Below are 24,376 nucleotides of genomic sequence, written 5' to 3' on the forward strand. Positions count from 1 at the left end.
CTCATATTAGTGATGGAGGTAATGACTGGACAGGTCATGAGCAAGCCCTTGGGATGTGTTGGGATTGCCTGTATCTTACCATGAGTGTATTTCCATGGGTATATACGCATGCTAAAATTCATGCAGCTGAGCAGTTATGATGTATGAACCTTACATATGGTATAACACTCAAAAAGTAAAAGCAATAGAAAAAGAAAGACAAAGGGAAAAAAAAGAAAGGATAAAACCTCCCCCTAAGTCCTCAGTTTTGAGCACATCTCCCATGATGTCACTTCCTGCATTAAGCTCTCCTGTGTTTTCTGCTTCCAGTGACAATGATTGCATGCTCTTCACTCGGTTTACCAGGGTCATGCATGTTTTGGGCCCAGCCTACCTCGACATCTCTCACCACTTGTGTTCCACTTCCTCTTTCTGACTCCCTTCCAGCCACACTGATGTTTTTCTCCTCGAAAAAATCAAGCTCATTCTGACCTAGGTCCTTGGCATTTGCTCTTCACTCTGAGTGGAACACTCTTCTGCCAGAACCCTTCCCCAAGAAGGCCCCCAACCCATCATTCCAATCTCAGTGCAAATACCAACTCTTCTGCTTGACCACTCTAGCTAAAGTAGCATCCTCCTCTCACCATCCCTCTGTCGCCTACCACCCCACTTAGCTTCTTCAATTTTATATATAGAACTTGTTCTCTAAAAACTATTCTGTTTATTTACTTTATCCTTCACAAAAATACATGTTTTTTGAAAGAGTGGTCAAGGTCACTCTCTTAAGGTGGCCACTATGTCTCCAGTGTCTAGGATGGAGCCTCACACCCAATAGACACTAAATGACTATTTACTTAATGATGCGTAAGTGGTTCAACAAGTGTATAAATCATCTCCCTCAGAAGTTAATATGCTCAGTTGCTTCAGTCATATCCAACTTTTTCAACCCCATGAACTGTAGCTTGCCATGGGATTTTTCAGGCAAGAATACTGGAGTGCGTTGTCATTTCCTACTCCAGAGGATCTTCCTGACCCAGTAATCGAAACTGCATCTCCTGAATTTACCACTGAGCCACCAGGAAAGCCCCAGAAGTTAATGGGAACGGTCGTGTTAATCAGGGATATTATGACAGTCAAAAGAGCACTGGATCAGAAGTTTGAAAATTAAGAAATCTGCAATAAGTGATCACCTTCTCTAACATCTTTCATATTCTTCTATCTATGGTTAGTTGGAAGGCTGAACCGATAGACATGAGAAGGGCATAAACAATTCAAATCAACAAAGAGCCCAAAATAGAGACCTCAAAGAGAAAGACATCAGGTCAGGTTGGTGTGGTCAGGGGACCTTGTAAAGGCTGTGGGGTTTTCACTGGTCCTGGAAGGCTGGGTAGAAGCAGCAGAAATGGATTGAGGGGAACAGAAGGTCTGCAGTATTGAACTTGGGCCAGCAAATATGCAGAGGTTAAAAAAGCCAAGGCATCATCAAGGACCAGAGCAGATGAATATCACTCGGGATTAGTATTGAAGATTGGGCCCCCACCAGTGTCCAAACTTCTTCATTTTTGAACACACCCAGCTCTTAGAAGGGGGGTTAGCAATTACCAGTGAACCAAACTTCTCCCAAAGAGAAGCAGCTTGTATTACATATATATACATAATACACATAAATACATACAGAATGTAAACATATATATAATATGTTCATAAGTACATATATATATATGTATATATATACATAATTTATTAGCTGAACACTGGACTCACTTGAAACTGTGGCCTGAAAGCTGATATGGATAAAATGTTAGAAATGTATCTTATTATCTTTGGCAAGATAGAAATTTAAATGTATTCCCTGTGTGGAGGTGAGAGGTTTGTATATAGAACCACCAATCTGTAGAAATGCATTCTTTTATTCACTTGCCCTAGTATTTTGGCTGTATAGAGCTAATATTATTGCTTGTATTTGAGTGTTAAAATACTATCTCTTTACTAACCACTACTATCATCAAGCCAGTCATAAATTCTTTAAAACTATAATTAATTTTCAAGCTATAAACTTTCCAAATAAATTCTTTGATGGAGTAGGAATCACTTGATTAAATTGAGCATGTGATATAGCAATTGTAAAGTGTGTGTGTGTATACAAAGCCAGAGTGTGATGAGTAACACACTTGCCCAGTAACTTATAGGTTAAAAAAAAGTTTTTAGAGCCTAAATAAGTTCAAACTACTAGAAGTGGGATGCAAGAAGAGATGAAGAGAAAGTTCACTGAAACCAATTATTCCTTGTTTGAACCAGTTTGGAGTTTGATCTGAAAAAAAGAAAGAAGATGATTCTGTTGTTATTTTTTCAGAACTGATTCATTTTTTCTTACTGCACAGCTGGAAACACATGGAAAGAGGAAAGGTTTTGGACTCAGGTGGAAGTAACTTGAGCTAGTAAATTGTGAATTTCATACCTCTAGTGCTCGAGTTGGGGCTCAAGTTTGGCAGTGGCCACCTTTTGGTTACAGAACCAAACCAAAGAATTCTAGTGTCAGCTGAGGATTCTCTCCTTGACTCTATAAGACTGGCAAAGTTGAGGCTGCTTTCCACTGGACCAATCAATTGGGTTAATCTTGTTGCTTTAGAGTCTGGCAGAGATTTCAGAAAACTCTCAATGGGTAGGCCTACTGCCATTTACAACATCTGAACATCCTGAAATTGCTCACAGATCCCAGGTGTCTACCACAGTCAAAGAAACCACCAGTACATTCTTATTTAAAGAAGAAGGTCAAGGGAAGAGAAGAGGAAAAGAAGGTACTTTCATTTATATGACATGATAGAAAAGCCTCAAACAATGAGAAAAATTTCAAATTTCTGCTTTCAGAATTTGTCTCAGGCTGTGTGTACATGCTTGGCAATGAAAGACTGCTATTTCTAACTTTTACTTAAAATGACCACTATGTGTATGTAATATATAACATCAGTTCTCCAATGTTAATCAATAGCTCTGCAATGATGATAAATTAGTCTATCTGAAGGTTGCCATTTAAAGATGTTGCAGTACCATTCAATCATTCTAAGCTGTCCAACTCCACCTACAACTGCCTATTAAAAAGCAGTTCTCTTCAGGGTTTTGTTTTATTGTTTTGCTATTAAGCCATCATAGTTTAGCTATTGTTCCCTGAAAAGTCTGTGTGAATCCCCAACCACAGGTCCTTGCTCCGGCCACTCTGCATATAGTTCTCTCTCCTTCCCTATGAAAATACATTCCTCTGAGTCTGCATTCTTTGCCCTATGCATCCATCCTCTTCCTCTTCCATTGGACCTATTAGTATCATTTAGTTCCTAGCATGTTTCTTTTATTGTCATTTATCTTTTTCCTTAGTGGCAAAGACTATGGATTTTTACTTTTAGATATTTTTGTGACTGGTGAGATATGCCATTCATGAGGAGTGTTTGACATATTAACAGCAGCACTGAAAACAAAAAATTTAAAAAATTGGACTCAAGCAGATCTGGGCCAAACCCCAGATCCACTACTTACTAGATTTTCCCTTTCCCTGGCATCCATATTAAATCACCAAGCCCTTTTCTTCTTCCAAAACATGTGTTTAATCCAGTTACTTTCCTTCTTACTGCCATTGCCTCTATTCATACCACCACCACCTCTTCCTCAACCACCGGAATAGACTTGTGACCAGCTTCTTTGTTTCCACTCTTGCTCCTTGCCTTCCATGCTCCATACTACAACAAAATCATCTTTTTGTTTAAGGAAATGGCAACCCACTCCAGTGTTCTTGCCTGGAAAATCGCATGGATGGAGGAACCTAGTAGGCTACAGTCCATGGGGTCGCAAAGAGTCAGACACGACTGAGCAACTTGACATTCTTTCACTTTCATACATCGCACTCCCTTGCTCAAACTCTTCAATGTTTTTCCACTGTGCTTAGAATCAAGTCCAAATCCTTGACCGTGGCTTCAAGGCCCTTGTGATCTGACCTCTGCCCCAGCAGCATCTCTATCCTTCTCTCACTGTAATTTAACCACATTAGCCCTTGGATAGTTTCTAGAAATGGCTGAGTTCTTACCTACTTTCAAGGGCCTTTGCTTGGAAGTTATCTCAACCTCAAATCCTCTCATTTGATGCTCAACTGGGCTAGCTTCTTCTCATCTCCCAGGTCTCAGGACAAATGGCCTTATCATTTCATAATCTTCTTGATCACTCTAAGTTATTCCTATCTATCTTGTTATCCTTTATTATAGCATCCTGTTTATTTCCTCTGTGACACTTACAACAGTCTATAATTATCCCGCTTATTTGTGTACACTTGTCTGTTAACTGCCGACTCAGTGAAATGTACCATCCACGAAATCAGGCGTCTTATCTGTTCTGTTCTCCATAATATCTGTAGGCACTATGTATCTAATACATAATAGATGCTAAATAAACAACTTTTGCATCCTTACTGAACAACAAATGTTAGCTTACAAGTGTATTCACAATGCATATATCAATACTTCTGTTACTCCCCTCCTGGCCCTTGTGTTATGGCTATCGTGTGCTTTACTGGTACACGTTACACCGTATACTGTGTATCATCATTTTTAAAACAGTTGGCTGTCTTTTAAAGAGATTTAGCCAATAAGAAAAAAGAACCTTACATATTTACTTATGTAGCTAATGTTTCTAATGTTCTTCATTATGTTGTATAGATCTATATTACTGTGTGATATCATGTCTCTGCTTTAACATTTCTTATAATACAGTTCTCCTGATATGTTTTTCCAGGTTTTATTTGTCTGAAAAAGTTTTTATTTTGTTTTCATTTTGAAAGCTATGTTCACTGGGTATACAATTTTAGCTTATGTTAGTTTACAACTTTAAAGACATTGTTCTACCGTCTTCTTGCTTGCAAGCATGCTAAATCACTTAAGATATGTCCAACTCTTTGCAACCCTATGGTCTGTGCCCACCAGTCTCCTCTGTCCAGGATATTCTCCAGGCAAGAATACTGAAGTGGGTTTCCATACCCTCCTCCAGGGGATCTTCCTGACCCACTGATCAAACCCAAATCTCTTAAGTCTCCTGCATTGGCAGGTGGGTTCTTTACCACTAGCACCACCTGGGAAGCCCCACCTTCATGCTAACATCAGGTCTAATGAGAAATATGCCATCATTTGGCCTTTGTTCCTCTGTATATAATCTGGTTTTTTTTTTTTTTTTTTTTTTTGCTTTTCTTCTGTTTTTAAGATCTAATATTTTGCTAGTTTTGAGCAATTCGATTACAGTTTGTGGGGTGATTTTCTTTATGTTTCTTGAGACTGGAATTCATTGAGCTTCTTGCATCTGTGGATTCACAGTATTCACCAAATTTAGAAGCATTTTAGCCATTATTTCTTCAAGTATTTTTATGTTTCATTCCTCTTCCCTCTCAAGTAACATGCATGCTAGGCTGATTTCAGTTGTTTGACTATTCACTGATGCTCTCTATTTTACGTTGACTTTTATTTCTCTGTGTGTTTCCCTTAGGACAGTTTCTATTGCTATGCCTTCAAGTTCACTAATGTTTTCTTCTGCAATATCTAATTTGCTGTTAACCCCATCAAATGTGTTTTTCATGTCAATTGTGTTCATCTTTAAAAGTCTGGTTTAGATCTTTTTTACATCTTCCATGTCTCTAATTAACTTGTTCAATCTTTTTTCTAGTTTCTCGAACATATGAAGTATAAGAACTATCTTTAATGTCCTGTCTGCTAATTCTAATTTTATTGTTAGTTCTAGGTTGATTATGATTAATTGATTTTCACCTCAGATGGGTTATATATTCCTGTTTATTTGCATGCCTGATAAATTTTAGTTGGATGCCAAGTATTGTGAATTTTATTTTGTTGGGTTCTGGGTATTCTTGAATTCCTGTATATATTTTTGAACTAGACTTTGAGATATTAAGTTATTTGGAAATTTTGGTCCATGCTTAGCTTGCTTTTCAGATTTGCTAGGTAGCCTCAGCTACAAGGCTATTTGTTCTTCACTACCAAAGCAAAAAACCTCCTAAAATTCTACAGAATGTCCAAAGAATAGTGGTGTTTTCCAATCTGACTGGGGTAAAAAAGCACTATTCTTTGCCTTGCATGAACATCAGGTCCTGTTCCATGTAACACTTAAAAGTAATACTTTCATCTTACAGGGTAATTTTTTCATTCACATCTGCTGATTAGTGCTCAGTTGAATATTCAAAGAGAACCCTCTACAGATATCCAGCGTTTTCTTTCTATTTAGTTTTTCCTTCTGTGGCATTCTGTCCTGTGACCTCTAGCTGCTTTGGTCTCTCCAAATTCTAAGCTTCATCTCTTTATTCAGGGAGACCTCTCTCCATGAGCCAGAGCCTATAATTATTCTCAAGGCTATAAACTGTAGCAATTTTAGGGCTCAATTCAATTGTCTCATCTCTCAAGCATCTCTGTCCTTTGATGCTTGATGTCCAACGGGTTGATTTTTATTTATATCAGGGGAGACCATATCTGGCCTGTGTTACTCCATCTTGACTGGAAGCAGAAGTCCCAGAAATGCATGTGAGCATCACTTAATCCTCTTTCTTATAGAGCTACTATCTGGGGAACAGGTCTAATGGTAACAACTAGGAAAACATGAAAAAAAATAAGAGAAAGAAGAATGTGCAGTGAAATGCCACATCCTAGTTATGCTGGAGCTGAAAGATATCAAAAAGAGAAGGGAATCACCTTTACTGATTACTACATTACTGGGGGTATATGAAACAGGCCTTGCTACATGAAATTCTCATCTATTTGGTGAGGAAGAAAGAATCAAGGTAAAGTTAGTAAGGAAAAATAAAGCCATTTTTCCAACTCATCCTTCTTCTCCGTGTATACATGTAGCCTCTTACTTCATTAAGCGATGTGACCCTCCTCACAAAGGAGGGTCATCAGCAGATACAAGGGCCTGTGAACACATCATGGGATGTGCTCATTATACCACAAAGACAGAGTAGGGACCAAGCAATCACAGGGCAACACAGAAAATTGTTTTATAAGCTGACTTTTACAAATTGATTTCAAAACTGGGGAGCAATTACCATTAAGCAAAATAATTTGCTGCCCCGAAGAGGGTAGGGCAAGGCAGTAGGTCCAAAGATAACCTAAGCCATCATTAGAGAAATCCAGTTATTTAGTCAATTTTACTTATTTACAGGACTAAAGATTAATGAGTTCAGATACTCACTCAGACAGTAATTAGGTTTCAAAAACATACTATAACACAATCAATCATGGCTCTTGAACATAATGGCATTAGGGCAGAGCCCTCTTTCAGCTCCAGTTATTAGCAAGTGATTGGTGAACACTGGGCTAAGCTGAGAGGCTACCCTAGGGCCTTGCAATAAAATGAAAGAAGACCCTTAAATAAGAAGAAAGAATATCTTTGATCCTTTGTCCTTCGCTTGGATATTCTGGAATACTGTGCTAAGGATGTGAGATTTATATAACAGAACTTTAATGATTGGTGGCATTTAAAAATGTAGTTGGTCTTTCACTTGGAACACAGCCTTACTTGATAATCTAGCTACTTTCAGTCTTCTGAATCTAATCTTTGGGAGATAATGCCACTCTCTTTCAGATTTTTTGAAAATTTACTTTCTCATGACTTTATGAGTAAAGATAATTCAAGAGCTTTATAAATATATTGAGACCTCATGGCACCAAAGAGAAAGCCAAAAAACTAAAAAAGCCAAAGAGCTTTAAATGAGGAAGTATTTTTAATCTGCTTCTACTTAGCAAAGAATGGTTTCTCCTGTCACGAAACAGAGGAATTAGGTAAAGGTACAAGTCCTATACTTGTGGAAATTAGGATGGAGAAGAGACATGAGAAAAAAGAAAGAACAGCAAACATTTGCGGTAATTTTAGATTTACAGAGAAGTTGCAAAGATAATAGCGAGCTCCTACAGATACTTTACCCAGCTTCCTTCAATACTGCTATCTTACATGACCATGATATACTTGCCAAAACTAAGAACTCGTTATTGGTATGTTACTATTAAGTAAACTCCACACTTCATTTGGATTTCACCAGTTTTTCCACTAGTATCCTTTTCACCATTCCAAGATTCAATTCAGGATGCCATTTTGCATTTAATTATGCCTCCATAGTCTCTTCTGGTAGCACCCACTCAGTCTTTCCTTGTTTCCCATGACCTTGGCCGTTTTGAGAAATACAGTCAAATACTTTTTAATTTAATTTTTTGGAGTATAGTTGATTCACAATGTTGTGCTAGTTTCAGGTCTACAGCAAGGTTAATCAGTATATATATATATATATACACACACACACACACACACACACATATATAAACACAGTGTGTATATACGTATATATATATAATCAGTGTGTATATATATATATACATACATACATATATATATATATACATATATGCCAAGTTCAGTTCCCTGTGCTATGCAGTAGGCTCTTATTAGTTATTCATTTTATATACAGTAGTATGTATTGTCCATCCCAATCTCCCAATTTATCATCCCCTCCTTTCTCCTTGGTAACCATAAGTTTGCTTTCTACATCTGTGACTCTGTTTCTGTTTTGCAAATAGTTTCATTTGTACCATTTTTTTAAAGATTCTACATATTAGCAGTATAATATAATATTTGCCTTTCTCTGCTGACTTACTTCACTAAGTCTGACAATCTCTAGTTCCATTCACGACACGGCAAGTGGCATTATGTCCTTATTTTTTCTGCTGAGTAATATTCCACTGTGTGTGTGTATGTATGTATGTACGTATATCACATGGCTATGTATATACATATATACATTACATCTACTTCATCCATTCATCTGTTAGTGGATATTTAGGTTGCCTCCGTATCTTGGCTATTGTAAATAGTGCTAATATGAAGACTAGGGTGCATGTATCTTTTTGAATTAGAATTCTCTGGATATATGCCCAAGAGTGGGATGGATGGACCGTATGATAACTCTATTTTTAGCTTTTTAGATGACCTCTATCCTATTTTCCATAGTGATTACACCAAACATATTCCTACCAACAGTGTAGGAATGTTCCCTTTCCTCCGTACCCTCTCCTGCATTTATTATTTGTACTGGTCATGTATTTTGTAGAATATTCCTCAGTTTAACAGATGTTCTCTCATGATCAGACTGGTATTTTGGATTTGGGGAAAGAATACCACAGATGTCAAGTACCCTTCTCGTGCATCATATAAGAGGGTCTATAGACATCAACATGATTTATTAGTGTTGATAATTCACCTTGCTCACTCAGTGAAGGTGAGACCTGCCAGTTTTCTCCACTGTAAAGTTCCTATTTTCTCCTTCTCATACTCTGTTCCTTGGAAGAAAGTCATTCCATCCAATACCCACTCAAGAGGGAAGAGGGGAGTTAAGCTTTATCTCCTGGAGAAGGAAAATCTACTTACAGTATATAGAGTTCTTCTTCCAGGATGATTTGCATCTTCTCTCCCATGTGTTAATTTATTCAATCTTTTCCCTCACTTATTTTGAATAAACACGTTCTCTTAGCTGCTTCTCTCTCTATTGGGTTTCATGTCAAAGTATAACAAGCTCATTAACTTAAGCTGTGTTGCAAAGACACAGCAGACCTCTTCAGAAGACACATGCTTGTCCTTCAAGAAGCCACTGTGCAGCTTATTAAATTTGTAATTTTACTTTTCAAATGCTTTTCTTGCTCTTTTGAATGTAAAGTTTATTTTTCTGCAGTTGTTTGTGTACACTCCAGACATTTCCTTTTCTGTAATATTAGGTCTATCTCTGATGCAGTTAATTTTTTTCCTACAGATTATGCAGGTTATGGAATTAGTCTAAGACATGTAAAGTCAGACAATGTCTCCACAAGTTTTTAAGAACAGCTGAAAAAGAAAACTGTAACATTAGGATCATTCAATTCAGCAGTTGTTTGGTTTCCATAACAGCAAACAAAGGATTTGACTGACTTTCTCTAATCATGTTTCAATTTGGACCTACAATCCCTTTTTCCATGTGAAGTGAAAGTGAAGTCGCTTAGTCATGTCCGACTCTTAGCGACCCCATGGACTGCAGCCTACCAGGCTCCTCTGTCCATGGGATTTTCCAGGCAAGAGTACTGGAGTGGGTTGCCATTTCCTTCTCCTACCATGTGAAAGCCCATGTGAAAAAAAAAGAACTTACTCACCCCCACCTCCCAACATAGTCTCCTCTCCACCTAACCCCTCCCCAAGGGGGAAAAAAATTCCTTTAAATTTCTAAATTTCATCCTGAAATAGATAGCCTCAGAAGAGCATAGGAGTTTGCATTTTTAGTTTGGTTTATCTGAGTCTCGATCAACTGGCTTCCTGAATGAGCCACACCAAATTCCTTGTTGTCCTATGCCAGGCTCCTGTGAGTCACAAGTCCAGTCCTGTCTTCTTACCAGCTTTTCCAGGGAAGAGCAACATGAAACCCATTGGGACCTGCATTCCAGCTCCAAAGAAGGGTTCTGCCAACAAGGCATTGATTTCAAATATGGGTAAAGGCATCCCCTTGGTGTGTCATACTGAAGGAATATTACCAATGCTAACACGTGTGGTAAGTCAGTCATTCCCTCATTCTGTTGATAATAAGAGCTTAAAGGGAGAACAGGGAGGCGTCTTCCTGCCAGATGTCCCATTCTGTTCTTGGTACCCACCTGGACCTGCTGAGGATAAAGAGGATGTAGATCCCTTTATTCTCCTCCCTACCCACTGATGTTCTTTCTGTCAAGAACCCCTTCTTTCTTCTCTTCTCAATCACCTTCATCTTTCAAGGCCAAAAAACACTGGATCTTCTTGCAAAGTTTTCCATAGCTCATGGATTTCTATCCTTTAGAAGTTCTGAGTGTCTAAGCATATACCCTTTTTATTATATACTATCATGTTGCTCTTTCAAATGTGTTTTTTTTTTTTTCATTCCAATCCAGCAACTTGAGGTTTAAAATAAACAAGTCTTCCATATTTTATCAGTTCTTTCTGCTAGAATGTAGACAACATGAAGAGTCTTAAGACGTCTTTACTTCTGTGCTGGTTGCAATTCCCAGAGGACCTAGAAGATAACATGAGCTCAATAAAAATTTTTGCATGAGAAAAAAAATTAAAGAATCCTCACAGTGCCTCGTATATCTCCTGCACCCTATAGTATACTGACTGTCTAATTAACTCAGACCTATTCTCAAGAGGCTTAAGATCTAAAGTAGCCATAAGAGGTCCATCTCTAATATCTTTCCAGTAACAGATAACTGAAAATGTTTTATTTTAAGTTTACAGAGCCATTGAAATCCCCCCTCTCCCAAAATGCTTTCTCATCTCATTCTCTGAGCAATTCCATGTTATAGGTTTAGTGACTTCTTTCCTAGCATTCTACTCTAGGAAAATATAATTGAACAACTCTCAATATTTTCGATCCATTAGCACTGACAACATCAAACATTAACCTCGAAAGGAGTGGCTGAATATTGAAAGTTAATTTCTACATCTTTTCTTCTGTAATCTCAAAATGTGAAATCATGACAACAAAGTCAGGAGTCTTTCTCAAGTGCATTTTTAGTTTCCTGAAATTAAAACACAAGCATTCTTCTCGACATAAATTTTGCTTATCCCACTACACAAATCTCAACTTGTTACCTGTTGGTGAATTTTTGTTGAGCTTACTTTGCTTGCTGAGGTTTGTTGTTGGAGCCTGTTCAAGCCTTCTTATCTCCAGATGATACAAGCTTGGACATTTGTGTTACTGTTTAGTCACTAGGTCATGTCCGACTCTTTGCAACTCCATGGACCGCAGCATGGCAGGCTTCCCTGTCCATCACCATCTCCCAGAATTTGCTCAAACTCATGTCCACTGAGTTGGTGATTCATATTTCCAGATGATCCAAGCACAGTCATTTGGTAAACATTCAAAATTCTTCATTTATTTAAATATACTTACATATTTATACCTTTAACCTGACAAATGATGCTAAAGTGTAACAAAACTTCAAAGATATGTATCATTTATTGCTACAGATACACATTGATATTCTCAAAATGTGTTTTCCCAGTGAAAAAATGATAGTGATAATTTCCCATTCAACCCTTCTTTGCAAATGTAATTTCTGCAGCTAAAGAAAACCAAAAAAAGAAAGAAAGAAAGAAAGAAAATGTTTAATAGTTTATATAAAACTTGATCTAGTCAAAAGTTACCTTCAAGTTTGTATTTTCAAAGGTAATTTGGTGACAGTTAATCAATCTGCTAGGGTTTTGGCTGTGTGTCTGTGCACATGTATTTATAAAAATACATACCCATAAATGGTTTATTGCATTTCCTTATTTGTGATTGTGGTTTATCACTTGAATTTCTCATCCATCCTTTCTCATTTCTTTTTAGCTTTCCCTTTTATCCTCCTTATCTCTCTTATTCCCTTGTCCCCCTATCTTACCCCACTCCTACATTCCAGGGATCTGGGACTTGTACCTTTACTGATTTGCCCAAATTCCCATTTTAAATACATATGTGTGACGCGGGGAGGATCTCCCAGCCCTGTCCTATCACCCCAAACTGATCAGAAGAGCCTGCTGAACCTGAGGAGATCAGCATATGAACATTTCAATGGATAATAGTAATCAAGCCACTAGGATCAACCTCTTTCAGAACCAGTTAAAGGACCAGCCAGCAGGCAAGACAGGGCAGAGGCAAGACCCCTGAAGGGAGGCAGAAACCTACCTCCAAAGCTTCCGTGCTGTCGTCGCTCTATCTGAGTACCCCCTAATTCAAAATTCCTCCCTCTTCCCCTATCCATGGACAATAAATTCAGATTCCAGGGCTAAATACATTTCCCTTTGTGAAAAAAAATTACCCCCTCCCCCATCCCAGTGAATACACGTTAGTTGGGTGAGCATTCTGGAGTTTGAATTTCTCTCTGCTGAGACCGGAAAGTCTTTTCAGACACAGCACTGCCCCTTAGGATGAAGCTTATGGTCAGTCCTTCATGCTCAGAGTTTCTCACATGCTGTCCCCTCCTCTCTGCCAATCTATTTGGTGACAACTAACCCTGGGTGCAGAGGAAGGGTGCCGGAGCGGGGACAGGGAGGTAAGGAGTGTGAGGGAGCCAAGGCAGGACTTTCACTTTCAAGGCATAAAAGATGAACTTCAGGCTGCCAAATCCCACAACCTAATTGAAGCTCTGTCCTGGTTTGAGCTATTACTCAATGTTCTATGCTTTCATATTTTAAGAAAAGTTTATTATGACAAGTCAATGACAGCACTTTTAGTAGGTCAATAAATCATGGACATATCATATCACAGAGATGACAGCTATGTAAAGCATCACAGGGAACTTGATATTATTTCAACAAAATAGCAACTAGAGCCTCTTGGCACTTACTGTAATTTTAAGTCAAGGTTTAAAAATATATTATTATTAATATTATTGAATGGGAAATTTTCTTGGAAGTGGTACTGAGAAACAAAATAACTCGTCACAAAGTTTTGTGTGAGAAGAAATAACATATTAAGTGGGGAAGATTTCCAAAATGTTTCTTCTCGTATTTATGTTTTGGTTAGATTCTATAATTTGCTAATATCAGGATGGGGGAGGGGAGAAACTCAAACCAGATGAAAAATAGGATAAGAAGATTGCCAAGAGCTTTTCTTCGTGGTCTCTTTCCAAGCATATGGTAAAAGGAGAGATGATAAATTTTTAATAAGCTTTAGATAGTAGCAGAGTAGAGATGGGAGGCTGACCCAGCCCTGTTTTCTTACTTTCAGTGTGGAAACTTCGAAGCAGCTGTCAGAGCTGGGGTGACAGATGTTAGCAGGAAGGGTGCAAAGGCAACAACTTACTCCTCCTTCAAAACTGTGAACACCATCCTGTGCCAACATGTTTTCTGTTCTTTAAGGGGAGAGGGCAGTGGAATGGCAGGATTAAGAAAGTTTAATAAACCCTGATATTTGGGTAGGACTTTCTCATTTTCAAAACGCTTTCACATGTTTGATTTGATTTGATTCTTAAATCAACTTTATATAGGAAGCAATTTGGGCTTGGCTGTAATTCTTTTCACAAAAGGCAGAGCAAAGTAAGTGACCTTCCCCAAATTACATCACTGCCCATGAGAAGGGGACAATGCCCAGTCTCCCCAGCGTCATTTCACTGCTTTTCCCACTGTACATGTTTATCCTGTTTTCCATCTAGTTTGGGTTTCTCTCCCTTCCCCACTGATATTATTAAACAATGAGCATCAATTTGAGAAGCTGCATTTGCAACCCCTTCCCCACTTAATATTACCTTCCCTCTTACATCCAACTTTGCGACAAGTTTGTTTCCAGCATCCCATTCAAGACTATGCTAGTCTCAGGTCACTATTTCTTTTAACCACTATTAACCTGGTAACACTGAGATTCAGTGATTACAGCGGCCAGTGTTCCATTAATGCCTAGAGGGAGAAGTAGACCTTGGCATTACTCCTCCCCAGTCCTGGTCTCAGAGCTGGCTCTTTTGCTCCAGCTTTTAACCACAGCAGAAGGTGTTCCATATGACAGAGGGCATGGTGTCCAGAATAACATCTTGGCTGGGGCAAAGAAGGGCCTTCCTTCCCTTGGCTCCTGGAAGGTACTAAGAAAGTATTCAAGGAGAGCTTTGTCATTCAAGTTACCCTGTTGCTGTTCAATCGCTCAGTCATGTCTGACTCTTCGTGACTACGTGGACTGCAACACACCTGACTTCCCTGTCTTTCATCATCTCCCAGAGCTTGCTCACACTCATGTCCATTGAGTTGGTGATGCCATCCAACCTTCTCATCATCTGCCATCCCCTTCTCCTCCTGCCTTCAATCTTTCCCAGCATCAGGGTCTTTTCCAATGAGTCAGTTCTTTGCATCAGGTGGCCAAAGTATTGACGTTTCATCTTCAGCATCAGTCCTTCCAATGAATATTTAGGACTGATTTCCTTTAGTATGGACTGGTTGGATCTCCTTGCTGCCCAAGGGACTCTCAAGAGTCTTCTCCAACACCACAGTTCAAAAGCATCAGTTCTTTGACATTCAGCTTTCTTTATAGTTCAACTCTCACACCCATACATGACTACTGGAAAAACCATGGCTTTGACTAGATGGACCTTTTTGTTGGCAAAGTAATGTCTCTGCTTTGTAACATTCTGTTTAGGTTTGTCATAGCTTTTGTTCCAAGGAGAAAATATCTTTTAATTTCATGGCTGCCGTCACAGTCTGCAGTGATTTTGGAGCCCAGGTTACTCTAACAGTCACCAAATTCAGGCAGATCACTGGTTTCTACAACTTTGAAGCAGAGATGCAAAAGCAGGTATAATAGAATGAGATTTAGGCTGTCAATACTCTGAGACAAAAACCTCCAATAATCAAAGTCAAGTAAGTCACGCTGCTGTTCCCTCAAGCTATTCATTCCCTCAAATTGCTTTCAGTGGCTTCTTTTCCCTTCCAAAACTGCTCTAGAAAATCATTTCATATAAATATATAAATCAATTGTAAACACACATCAGCCTGGAGCTGTCATCATCCGCTCCCCTGGAGGCACTGGCGCTTAAGCCCAGCATTCTCCATTCTCTAGAATGTGCCTCCTAAAAACAGCCAGAGAATCCTTTGCTTGATTTCCTTTTGTGGGCCAGGCTTGGGGAACAACCTGAAATGAATTCAGCATATAACTTTCAATAGCCCTGCTGGCCAAATCCGTGTCTGAACAGAAATAAACCCAAATTGGCAGAGAGGTAGGGAGCGTAGCAATGCGATTTCATCATAGCGCCATCCTCCCAAGAGATCTATAAAGAGGCAGCTCTAGGTGAGAGTAAAGAACCCAGAGAGAAAGAGGCAGCAGGAAGAAGGGACAGGGCACCAACAGGCACTAGTGGTTTAAAAATAACCACATCCCAGCAGGCAGTCTGAGTCCAGCACCGAAGCCACCATGGGGCTGTGTCTGGGATACGACAGTTCTGGGGTGGGCACCACCCCTTGTGCACCAGGTCAGCTGCACGATACATTTTCCTTGTCTGTTTCTCTGCATGATCCATTTTCTGTTGGTTTCTCTTTTTGCAGATCTGTGAAATGAAAATGATAACATCTACGTCATAGCCTGTTGATTTCACATGATGGGTGGGCAGGACACAGCACAGCAAAGAGGAGAAAATGCTTTGAAGCCACGCTATATGTTTTTGCTTCTAGTTCTTAATAACTGTAACTTTGGTTATGTCACATAAACTCCTTCAGGCTCAGACTTCTCAAAAGTGGACAAAAATGCCATCTTCATGGGAACAGCATGTGTGTGTGTGTGTGTGTGTGTGTGTGTATACTAAGTCACTTCAGTCATGTCTGACTCTTTGTGACCCCATGAACTGTAACTTGCCAGGCTCCTCTGTCCATGGGGTTCGTCAGGCAAGAATACTGCAGTGGGTTTCTATTCCCTCCTCCAGGGGATCTTCCCAACCCAGAGTTCTAACCTGCATCTCTTATATCTCCTGCATTGGCACATGAGTTCTTTACCACTCGCACCATGAGAACAGGGAGAAGATAAATAAGATAATGGACATAAAAGTACTCAGCATAATGCCTAGCTTCTAGTCAGTGCTCAATAAATGGTTAAAAACAGGCACACTCACATATATTCTATCTTTAGTCTGAGACCCCAAATAAAATTGAATATGAAGGAACTTGGAACAAAATAAAATATTATATTATTTTATAATTTATCATAAGAATAAACATATGCTATTCTTATTAATATTTACCCTTTAAAAGTCCAACCATCTTTTAAACACCTGTGCTTTTAAGCATGTCCAACACTTTTAATATTGGTTAATTGGAGCCTATATTATACTCAATTATTGGCCCCAACCTCCTACAGTTTGTGTTAAATATTCACTCCCCTAACATGCCCTTCTGGTCAAAAAAATTCTCTTTCTCTTTCCTTGACTTTGGGTTTGGTTGTATCATTTGCCTTGGCTTATCGGAGTGTGCTAGAACAACTGGAAATTGGCTTGCTCAGCGAGGCTGCCCTCTCGTGTGTATACTAGATCACTTCAGTCGTGTCCAACTCTGTGTGACCCTATGGACTGTAACCTGTCAGACTGTCCATGGGCTTCTCCAAGCAAGAATAGAGGGGTGGGTTCCCATGCCCTCCTCCAGGGGATCTTCCCAACCAAGACATCGAGTCCACATTTCTCATGTCTCCTGCATTGACAGGCAGGTTCTTTACCACTAGCACCACTTGGAAAGCTCCAAAACAACCTTGGGAATTTATTTCTTTATAATCTCCCACTTAAAGGCCAGTGTATCACTGGATGTAGCCTCCCAGGTTTCTCTGTCCATAGAATCCTCCAGGCAAGAATACTGGAGTGGGTAAGCCATTCCCTACTTCAAGGAATCTTCCCAATCAGGGATTGATCCCAAGTCTCCTGTATTGCAGGTAGATTCTCTTAAGCATGGCCATAAAAATAGCTTCCTGGAGCTGCAGATCCCAGAGTGACAAAAGACACATGAAGCAGATCTGAACCCAGACACAGACTAAGCCACGCCCAGCTGAGCCTGGATCAGCCAACCAACACATATATAAGCAAGAAATAAACATTTATTTCTGTATGCCACTGGGTTTTGTGGTAGTTTTCTGTGAATCATACGGAGGCAATATCTGACGGGTGAAAACAAAATAGCTCATCATTAGGGGTAAGGAGGGAGAATGCTGGCCTTTCCAGATGTGTCTGCCCCACCTGAAGCTTCTGCCCTGAGCGGCAGAAACAGAAGCCACTGAAGAAACAGGGTCCACTGACACCCTCCTGGCAGAGGGGAGTGGGGAAAGCTAATTTATTTCCTGATGATTTTTCCCACAGCCCTGGACCCATCTCCACTAGTCTGTTCTGTGGCTCTTGTCTCCACCTTAGTCAAAAAGCATAATATCATGGACTCTGAAGAATCAAGAGCACTACACAACAAATTAAGGCGTTTTGAAAGTAGCTGAGATCCTGTATAATCCTTAAAAATTGTGAGTCACTATGTTGTATACTTGAAAGGTATATCATATCATAAATCAACTAAATCTTAATTTTAAAAAAATTAGCAGTAGCTGGGATTGAGTGATAAGAGGGACTGAGAAAAAGGAAAGACAAAATTGTAAGGGTGACAGAATCTATTTTCAGTTTCACTCCTACTGTTCAGGAACCCAGGATGTCTTTCCATCATACAGCCAAATCTGCCCAAGAAAGAGTACAGTATCACTTGTTTAAACGTTGGTTTAAATATAAGTCTATATCACTCCTCCTAGGGCTATTTTGTTACCAAGGCTGTATTTAGTGGAATAAAATGTTTTTCTGGGAAAAAAAAAAATCAGGAACTGCAAAAGGATGGGAAAGTTATTTACTGATTTTCTTAGGGGAAGAAAGGGGAAATTACCCTAAATCCTGACAGTATGCCACACATAGCCACCTTTGAGAAGATGATCCAAGAATTGAAGGTAATAACACAGCATTGCATATAGCCAAGGTATACTTTGCTGCTGCTGCTGCTAAGTCACTTCAGTCGTGTCCGACTCTGTGCGACCCCAAGACGGCAGCCCACCAGGCTCCGCCGTCCCTGGGATTCTCCAGGCAAGAACACTGGAGTGGGTTGCCATTTCCTTCTCCAATGCATGAAAGTGAAAAGTGAAAGTGAAGTTGCTCAGTCATGTCCAACTCTTAGCAACCCCATGAATTGCAGCCTACCAGGCTCCTCCGTCCATGTGATTTGCCAGGCGAGAGTACTGGAGTGGGGTGCCATTGCCTTAAAGGGTAATAAATACTTCAGCAATGTATTTCAAAGATGATCATTTTCAAGATGTATAACTGAGACACAGAAAAAAAAATGGAAATGATGGCTATCAAAGTGTAAAATTTCTTGTACTCTAGAAGAGTCTGTAAAAGGCTAGGACAGGTAAAAGCTATCATCTTCTGTATCATCTTTAACTCCAGAAGACTTCAGAGAATAGAGCTTTCAGAGGACTGGTGACTGGAAATCTACCAGGCAAGCCTGTTAAATCTAACATCATAAATGCAAATCTACTTAACTAGTGATATTAACCAGCACCTGGCTCTTCCTTTCTGTTGATTTCTAGGGCCAGCCACGTCATATCACACTCAAGGCATCACTGGGATCCAGAGAGAATGAAAAACATTGTCCTTAAGATATATACACTGAAAAAGAGACATCAACAGTTAATTCGTTTACCCCAGGGTGATCCAACAGTGAAACCCAGAGAATAGCCCATGCCTGCTGATTCCTTTTCACAAGCAGTGGATGTACTAATGACTACGTAAGACATCACAACTCAAGAAACCTCTCAGTTGACAGTAATCACTCAAGATCTAACAAACAGGTATGGACGACAGCTATGGGAAAATGAGTTATACCAAACTGTGTGAAAATGGACTGGGTCAAAGTAATGATATGGCCAGCTTTGTCCCTGTCCTCAAAAAGTCTTTGGAGTGGGGAATGAATCAATGAATGAGTCAATTTGCATATAAGTGTATTACTTTGAGGCAGAGCCAAGCATTGCCATTGTGAACAGTGTAGAAAGTAGCCCTGAACCCACTCACACAAGACCCCAGAAACAGAATCCACTTAAATGAAACATGCCTTTTGGTTTTAATGTAATCTTTTATTCATAAGCTACAGAGAAAGAAAGCTTAAGGTTTATATTTATACTAAGATTAATCCTCTGGCTCATGAATTGAAGAAAACAAAATAGGTCAACAACTCAAAACTGACTTTCTTAAAAAAAAAGCACATGCAGAGGTGGGCGTTGGGCTCAAAAAGTTGTGGTGCTCTATAATGTTGTTGAGAGTCACGTCTCTGTGAGTGGAAGAAACATTCTAGATGTAGAAAGTGAATTTTCATGAAAATATGCACTCCCTGGGGATTTTAACATCTTGGACTTCCCACGCTGTGCTGGGGAAGTGAAAACTTGTGAGGAGCAAAACATCGTGGAATTTTTATTTGCAGCCATAAGTTATCCCATATGGCTGGAGAGTGATTTCTTATACGATGGATAGGAACTTGAATTAACTTGGCTGTTTATTGTAAGAAGAAAGCGGAGATGGGTGGGCTGGCCTTCTGTGCCATACTAAGACCTGCTGTAGAGGCAGCAGCAAATCATCTCAAACCACAATAGTCTTTGGTGGCTGAAAAATTATGGCAAGAGTGACAGTGGGATAAAGCAATAGGATGGCAGGGAGAAGAAAAAGATGGAAAAGCAATGTAAGTGATTGCCAGCCAATAGGCAATGCTTGGTAATAAATAGCAAGACAAGGGAGAAGAAGGAAATGAGGCGAGAGGAAGTAGGTGTTGGGAAGATCATTCAAAGGCAACGAAGGAGCATTTAAGCAAGATGTAAAACACAGGTGGAGGAGATCCTTGACTATTACAGAGGAAAATCAAGGCAGTGTAAAAAATAAGACAAGCAAAGGTGCAGAATGAACACAAGATAAATTATAGAAGACGTTGAAACAAATAAGACATTTTTAAGTACATAAAGAACAAGGGGTCAAAGAAATGGCAAGGGAAATTTACTGCCAGAAGAAGCAAAAAAAAAAAAAAATTAAATGAATACTCTTCCTGAGTGTTCACAGAGAACAGGACAGATGCCAGAAACAAGCATAAATTTCCAGAAGAAGCAAGAAGAAATATTTAAGGATCTCAAGATCAATAGTGGGACCAGTCATCAAGAAACTTCCATGTTTCCAAACCTCAGAAAACTCCAGAGTCAGAAATGGCCTCCAGCCCAGGGCCTGAAGGGAAATGGTGGAACTGGTCTCTGGAACCTTCTTGCAGGGCTTTTGCAAAACTAGAAAGGTAAAGGCAAGTGCAGTCCAAGGGAAGCAGTTTGATAGCAACTGGGGATGAACCAAGAGCTGTTCTTGGGTGACCATGTGATGAGGCCTAAATGCAGTTGGAGGTTGACACCCAACTCCCTCATGACTGGCATTTTCCCTTTGAAAAGCAGTTGTCAGTACAGGCTGGTGTCAGTAATAGAATGGCTGGTATTTGGACACCCTCCGAAGGCCAGTTGTTGTCACCCCAGCCTTTAGCAATGGCACCAACAAACTGTTGACTAAGTGATCACAGTGCCTTTTGACCCTGAGCTACGAGAAGTTATCTCTGACATGCTTCCAGGGAGAAAGATCAACAAGATGAGCAAGAGAGAAAAGCAAGGAGTCTCTGGGGAATCCAACTATATGGCTGAGGCTGTGTACTAAACTCACTCTTCACTCACGTCACTTTCTCTATCCCAACTCTCTTCATGTCTCACTCTTAAATTTCTTTCATTTTTTTAATTAAATTTTTTATTGGACTATAGTTGATTTACAATGATGTGTTATTTTCTGCTGTACCGCAAAGTGAATCAGTTATACATACACACATGTCCACTCTTTAAGATTCCCTTCCCATATAGGCCACTACAGAGTACTGAGTAGAGTTCCCTGGGCTATACAGTAGGTTCTTATTAGTTATCTGTTTTATATATAGTACTGTGTATATCTCAGTCTTCCAATTTATCCCTCCACACTCTTTCCTCCTTGGGGGCCATAAATTTATTTTCTACACTTGTGACTCAATTTCTCTTTTGCATATAGGTTCATTTGTGCCATTTTTTTTTTTTTTTAGATTCTATGTATAAGCAATATCATATCATGTTGTCTTTCTCTGTCTGACTTACTTCACTCTGTATGATGATCCCTAGGTCCATCCATGTCACTGTAAATGGCATTAGTTCATTCTTTTTTATTGCTGAGTAATATTACCTTGTATATATGTACCACATCTTTATCCATTCTTCTGTCGATGGACATGGAGGTTGTTTCCATGTCCTGGCTATTGGAAATAATGCTGCAATGAACACTGGAGTGCATGTATTCTTTTGAATTATGATTTTCTCTGGCTATATGCCCAGGAGTGGGATTGCTGGATCACATGGTAGCTATATTTTTAATTTTTTAAGGAATCTCCATACTGTTCTCCTTAGTCACTGTACCAATTTACATTTCCACTATTAGCATAAGAAGGTTCCATTTTCCTCTCATCCTCTCCATATTTATTATTTGTGGACTTTTTGATGATCACCATTTTGACAGTGCAAGGTGATAACTCATTGTAGTTTTGATTTGTGTTTCTCTCTTCCCTGATAGCTCAGCCAGTAAAGAATCCACCTGCAATGCAGGAGACTCCAGTTTGATTCCTGGGTCGGGAAGATCCCCTGGAGAAGGGATAGGCCACCCACTCCAGGATTCTTGGGCTTCCCTTGTGGCTCAGCTGGTAAAGAATCTGCCTGCAATGCGGGAGACCTGGGTTCAATCCCTGAGTTGGGAAGATCCCCTGGAGAAGGAAAAGGCTACCCACTCCAGTATTCTGACCTGGAAAATCCCATAGACTATACAGTCCAAGGGGTCGCAAAGAGTCTGACACGACTGAGTGACTTTCACTTTCAATCATTAGTGACGTTGAGCATCTTTTCATGTGTCTCTTGGCCATCTGTATGTCTTTGGAGAAATGTCTATTCAGATCTCCCACCCATTTTTTATTAGTTTTTTTTTTAATATATTGGGCTGCATGAACCATTTGTTTCACTCTACTGTAAATATCTTTGCTAGCTGCCTTAAATGTTGCTTCAATATCACTGAGAAAGTAAAAAGGCTTGAAGAAAGAAGAGAAAAGAAGAAAGAGGCCAAATGGGGAAGAGAGGGATGAGGAAGAAATTGTGAGTTCATTTCTCAGGAGAGATGATGCAGCAAAGAAAAAAAGCATTGTCTGAATGGGGAAGGAAAATGGGTTGAAAAAAGAAAAAGATCTAAGAATTTAGGAAATGATATAACAAGGTGGGCCTGAAAAACAGAAGAGTAAACTAAACTGTAAGAAATGAAGAAAGGATTTGAAATAGAAGTCAATTATTAGCAGACTTACTTTTGGCTTTGAAGAGAGTCCTAGGAGACAAGTCACTAAGCTTGTGAGAGAAGAAAGGAGCTAGGCATGAAACCAAAACATCAAGCAAGGAGAAAGACAGAGATTTAGGGGTAATCATAAGAACTTCGCATCTTATAAAGTGGGTGTCTTAGAAGGGAACTTTGGCCACACCACTGAGTCTGTAAACACCAAAGCTACTCTCTGGGAAAACACACACACATACACAGGCACACACCTTACCATAAATATATGCACATGAACACCCAATACAATACACACACACACACACACACACACACACACATTTCCATCAAAATAAACCAATTTTGGCTCCCTTTCTGAAATAAAGATGAGTGATCTGAGAAAGCTGCTAGTGGGAGACACAGATTTTTCTAATATTCTAGTTATTTGACTCCATAAAATTTAACATCCACAATTATAAATTGAATACAAGAGTGATTATAATTCTACATACAGATAAATGATAATGGCTTTAAAAGATACCTTATTTACTAATTTGATAAAAAAAATCTTAGCTTAAACTTAGAGCTCACCAATAAGGAAAATAGTTCATAAATCCTAAGTCAGTTATTGAATTTCATAAAATTTCAGAATTGAAAGTGAAGATTGATGGGATCACGTAGGTCATTTCCCCATTCAAATATGCTTCAGTTCCTTAGTATATGTCAGAATGGTATGCATAGTTTTCATGTTGATTAAGTCAAATAATAGCCTGGATGTTATGCTTTTCCTCTTCTCCATGTGGCCCTGTTCCTAGCACACTGCTCAGTCAGAATCATCTGTGTTTATTCCTTTATTTTCTGATCTTCAATGTGAAGTAAAGATCAGGAAATTTTCACTCTGATTTTGTAATTAGGCAAATGGAGTCCATGAGGAAGGAGCCATGTGAAATTCATGTCAACTAAATTAGAACAATAAAAGGGTTGCCCCATCCCCTAATGAAAAAGAAATCTGTTTATTGTAGGTGATGAAATGCAAACTGAGCCTGGAAACAAGGTCTCCAAGATGTCTCCCTTCCCCTCTCACTTCCCCATGCCCCAGCCCACACAAGAACACAGGGCACTTGCTGGAGGTTGGTAATCCTCGTTAATAACCAGCCATAGGTGCTTACTTGCATTTTTGCAAATAAGTGGAATTTTCTAATTTTTTTATAAAATATAAAAAATTTTAAAGTGTATAATTTTTTATTCCCTAGCCAACATTCCAAATCTCTCTGTGAAGATGATCTATCTTTTGTGAAAATAAAATAGTTTGACAACACTATTTCTTCTGGTCAAGTGCAGAAGCCTGGTCACTTGAAACTGGACGTGGCTCTCCAGTTCATCTCAGTCCTCATTTTGTTGTCTGCTTGGCCCCCTGTAGTACCTTGAGTTTTTGACATCTGTGCAGAAGAAAGCATTGCTGTTGATGCCGT

The sequence above is a fragment of the Odocoileus virginianus genome, chromosome 2 (assembly GCF_023699985.2).
Source record: "Odocoileus virginianus isolate 20LAN1187 ecotype Illinois chromosome 2, Ovbor_1.2, whole genome shotgun sequence".
NCBI classification, from domain to species: domain Eukaryota; kingdom Metazoa; phylum Chordata; class Mammalia; order Artiodactyla; family Cervidae; genus Odocoileus; species Odocoileus virginianus.